Raw genomic sequence first — 5,562 nt, forward strand, 5'->3', positions numbered from 1 at the left:
TAAAATGATACTTATTTAAACAGTCCTTGAATATTTTCTCTGTATAAGACAACCTGTTAGTAAAGTTACTAGTCATTATGTGTGTGTGTTGGGGTGGGGGGGGGTCGTTAGTAACTGATGGCATTTATGACCCAAAACACCAGTATGGTTTATGCCCCTAGAATCTATAACCTGTTTTGTATGTTTTGTACGGTTTTTTTATATTCTTATTTTAGGGACAAATACACAGTCTGAAATCATGTAAAGAGGGGAGAGGGAAAACCCTTTAAGGTGCTGGAATTACTGATTATTGATATGGAAAAAGATGAAATTAGATCCCTTCCTCACATTATATATCAATATCCATTCTCAATAGATCAGAGACCTAAATTCGAAGGGTAATATTTAAAGAACATAATCTGGGGGAGATAGTTGGATTCTGATCATTTCAAAAGCCCTCTTTCCACTGGCTTTCAACCATGACATCCTCATACTCCCAATAACTGACTCTTGGAATTGCACCCGTCGTGGTCCACGAGGACCTTCCCATCACTGGCCTCTACAGATTATTCTTGACTGACCCCCCCCCCCCACACACACACACAAAGGCCTACCAATCCTAGGCTACCCGGGGACCTTCGTGTACTGACCTTCCATTTCATCGATTCCTCAAACCTTCCCATCCACTGACTGACAGCCAGCTCCACCAGGTGGTGAACGAGAGGAATTTCAGTCTTCAGGTCGGCAGCTGGTTTCCTCTTGGTTCCACAGTCTTCATTGGAGAGCTGGAGGTGAGTGTGGATAAAGGACACACTAATTTCAGCAGGTGGGACTGAGGCCGAGTAGTAGTCATGTGAAGGTGTGGAGGGGAGGGGTCAGCACTAGAGAGCATCTGGCCGGATGTTGAAGCAGTGGGAGCAGTTGGTGAAAGTGCTTCCTCGCCTAGGGCTCCCCTCTGTCATTGGCTGAGGAAACTAAATCAGCTGGGCAACTGCTCGCTGGGCAGGAGGCTCCCAGCGGATGAGCCATTTTTCTTTTTTTGACTCATTGTGTGACTTACATGGGTCCCTTACCCCTCTGCAGCTTCGCTTCATAAGCCGTGTAAACAAAGGGAGCAGGCTTGTCATAATACAAGAGAGTTACAGGATGGAACGTAGAAAAAAGTTTATCCCCCAACTTCCACTCCACCTCTTTTGGCTTCTGATGCTGCTGGTATTTCCCAGTCTTGGAGGCAGAAAAGCCCTGCTTCTGCCAGAGGCCCCGCCCATATAGATGAGAAGGCCTGCCCTCAACACGGACCCTCCCACGGGGCGTTCCTCCTACCTCATCTTTCTTGGCCCAGCTCCCTTTGACACTCCTACCTAGACCATGCCACCTCTTTTCCCCTGTTCCCCATCCTCTGTACTACTGTAACCGAGCAGGGTCTTCTGTGCTCACGGCACAGAAAGCGGGTGTTTGCAGCAAAGTAATGGTTTATTTGCAGGGTGTCACGCGGGGGAGTGGGAGACAAGTTTTAAAGGGGAATAAAAAAGAGGCTGGGATTAATCGTCGTCTTCTGACATTTCTTAAGCATGGTTTCAGGAGTCAGAATATCTCTGGTTTATGGTTTTTCTGGCCAGGTGGTCCATGGCTCGGGGTCTTGAAGTTCGTCTTGTCCTGGAGAAACAACCTGAGTTTGTCCGTTGATGTCTACAACAGCAGTTTTATTACATTAAGGATGTTACTGACAACAATCTGACTCTGGCTGGTGAGTGTTCAGCTGGCTCAGGATGGAGGTCAGAGTGGGCAAGAAAGGGAATAAAGTTTTGGACAGAGGGATGAATCATAAACTCACTAAGGGAACTCAGTTTTAGGGGGACTTGGTTTCCATCCTCACTCCTGTTTTAACTTTCCCCAAATCTCTGAGGGAACAGGGCAGTGACTGCTCTATTTCCCACCTCAATTTGGGGAGTGGAAATGTTGCATATTGAGCTGGGAACATTCCCAAGTTCCAGGTCGTGGACCCGAATCTTGCATGACTAAAAGCTTAGTCCCTTGGTCCACCGTTCTGGTGCAGCAGACCCAATTAGATGTAGGAGATGGAGTGAAACCCAAACTTTAATAAACCTTGGAAAATATATCTTATTCCTTGAGGAATTCAGGAGAATAAGCCTGAAAACCAGTCTGGACCTGGCACTTCTGGGGAGATGTGTAGCCAGGTAGCCAGTTGCTTAATTTTATCGAAGCAGGTTTTAACTTCTGATGTGGTATTAACATATAACAAGAGCTATTGGCCACTACATATACAATATGATCTAAAGCAACTGTATTGTCTTGTACGATTCTAGCTAAAGAATCTAGTGCTGCACACCTGTCAGAATGGTTATCATGAAAAAGTCTACAAATAACAAATATCGGAGAGGATGTGGAGAAATGGGAACCCTTGTACACTGTTGGTGGGAATGTAAATTGGTGTAGCCATTATGGGAAATAGTATGGAGGTTCCTCAAAATCTGAAAACAGAACTACCATATGATCCTGGGTATATATACAGACAAAAACGAAAACACTCATTTGAAATGATACCTGCACCCCAATGTTCATAGCAACACTATTTACAATAGCTAAGACATGGATGCAACCCAAGTGCCATCCACAGACAAATGGATAAAGAAGATGTGGTATATATATACAATGGAATATTACTCAGCCATAAAAAGAATGAAGTTCTGCCATTTGCAGCAATGTGGATGGAGCTAGAGAATATTTATGCTTAGTGAATTAAGTCAGAGAAAGACACAATATGATATCACTTATATGTGGAATCTAAAAAATAACACAAATGAATGTACATGCAAAACAGAAACAGACTCACAGATATAGAAAACAAACTAGTGGTTACCAAAGGGGAGAGGGAAGAGGGGAGGGGCAAATTAGGGGTATTAATAGATACAAACTACTATGTATAAAATAGATAAGCTCAAAGGATATACTGTATAGCACAGGGAATTATAGCCATGATTTTGTAATAACTGTAAGTGGAGTATAATCTAAAAATACTGAATCACGATGCCGTACACCTGAAACTAATACAATATTGTAAATCAACTATAATTCAATTTAAAAAAATGTTTAAGTGAAAAATGGTAGTTTGAGGTTTTAGCTTACATTTCTTTAATTATCAGGGCAAGTTTAAATGTTTTTCTACATATTTGTTTCAACTTACTGCTTTCTGTTTAAAAAAATTATCTTCGATTGAGTTGCCTAACTGCACTGAGATTCAGTTTCTCCATCTGCAAAGTGCAGATAATATATACAGCACACTATTGCTGTGAAATCAAACACAGGCATACCTCATATCATTGTGCTTCACTGTATTGCATTTGGCAGAAATTGCGTTTTTTACGCATTGAAGGTTTGTGGCAACACTGTTGAGCAAGTCTACTGGCACCATGTTTTCAACAGCATTTGCTCATTTTGTGTCTATCGCACTTTAGTCATTCTCACAATATTTCAAACCCTCCATCAGCAGAAAGAGTACAACTTACTGAAAGCTCCGATCATGGTTACATTTTTAAGCAATATTTTTTAATTAAAAAATAAAAATAAAGACATGTCTATATTAACCCAACAAGCTTAAGCTAACTTTAATACCAGATATTAATTTAATATTGACTATTTCCCACATCACACAAACCTGAAATTCATTTGGGTTAGTTTCTTTTACATTTCTGAGAATTTATATAAGCACTTAACCTCCTTTAAGCCAATTAAATAGAGCTCATTTATAAATTAATTTTGGTAAGGGTAAAGACATATATTTATAATGCACATGTTACATACATACATACATCCAAACAGACAGAAATCTCTTAGCTTCATTTTAAAACTTAGTCATGAATCAGGCATTATAATATAAAATTCACTACTTTATAACTAACAGTTGGAATAATTTAAATTTAAAAGGCCTCTTTTCCCTTTTTTCCCTTCAATCTCAAGAACTGGAGATGGTCTAGATAAGATAGACCTCCTGAGAGCCCTGGGAAGACATTTACATCTCACAGGGAAAGAAAAGCAAGTTCTAGAAGGACTTGCTCCCTTAGGGTCAGAATTCTAAAAAAAAATGTTTAGACTGGCAAAACCAGTTTTGGATTGTCAAATGAGGCTTGTCATGGGCATTTTTCTTCAGTCTAAAGAATGTGGCTACGCAGTGTTACCAAAACAACAAACAAACAAACAAAACTTTGGCTTTAGTCATGGAACCAGAACTAAAGGTGGTCCCATTTTGTAGGATGCATCCTAAAGGGCTATTTTTAGAAACTGAACCCCCCCATATCCACCAATTAAAATAGTGCACCTTGTTTAACACAAATATACACTCACATGCACACACAAGACAGAAGCCAAATCAATTCCAAAAGATTTAAAGTCAAACCAGTTTCAAAAGCTTTAAAGCCAAACCAATTCCAAAAGCAACCTTAGGCTCTTTTATTAAACCCAATCCCTGCAATATGGGCAATGGGCCTAGGAGAGCACCAGTATACAAGGATAAAAGTTTTAGGCTGACACTATCGTGCGGTTGCTTACGTCTTCCTATCGAGAAACCATTCCTTTATTGCAAGCCTGAAATATTGCCTAGGGTTGCTGATGCGCGGTTGAGAAGGGAATTCCCCGGCCAGATCCCTGGGCCAAAGTGGCTGGGCAGCTGCTGGATCCTCAAAAGGAAAGTCCTGCGCTGGCAGAGGGTCAGCCGACCAAAGGCACTAGTCTCAGAGGAACCTTTGGGTTGCCACATTGTAATTGAGCAAGGGCTTGTGTGCCTGAGGCGCTGAAAGCCAAACTCTGACAGCAGGTGTTTGTAGCAAAGTAATGGTTTATTTGCAGGGCGCCAAGCAAGGGAGGCAGAGATGAGTCTCAGATCCACTCTATCTTGGTCTTTGTGTTAGGGATGTTGTAAAGGTGAAGAACAAAGAAACTAGGATTAATCATCATTTTGTAACATATCTGTGACATTTCTTAATCATGGTTTTGGGAGTCAGAATGTGTTTATGATTCTCTGGCCAGGTGGTCCATGGCCCGAGGGTCTTTGAGCTCATTTTGCCCTGAAGCAACAACCTCAGTTAATGTTAATTATGATATCTACAACAGCAATTTTATTACATTAAGGATGTTATTGACAACAGCAATCTCAGTCATTTGACTCTGGTGGATTAGTGTTCACTTAGCTCAGGACTGAGGTCAGAGGGTATAAGAAAGGGAATAAAGTTCTGGACAGAGAGCTTAATCATAAACTCAGTATCACACCAAGCAGGACGGGGCTCCTGGGCACAAAAGCCTTTCCGTGTCCCCCACTTTTTTTTTTTTAATTAAAAAATATTTATTTCTGGCCGTGTTGGGTCTTCGTTGCTGCGCACAAGCTTCTCGTTGCGGTGGCTTCTCTTGTTGTGGAGCACGGGCTTGCGGGCTTCAGTAGTTCTGGCTTGTGGGCTCTAGAGCACAGGCTCAGTAGTTATGGGGCATGGGCTTAGTTGCTCCGCGGCACGTGGGATCTTCCCGGAACAGGGCTCGAACCCGTGTTCCCTGCACTGGCAGGTGGATTCTTAA

This window comes from Monodon monoceros, unplaced genomic scaffold (genome assembly GCF_005190385.1).
Source record: "Monodon monoceros isolate NGI ecotype Baffin Bay Population unplaced genomic scaffold, NGI_Narwhal_1 Super_Scaffold_10, whole genome shotgun sequence".
Lineage (NCBI taxonomy): Eukaryota > Metazoa > Chordata > Mammalia > Artiodactyla > Monodontidae > Monodon > Monodon monoceros.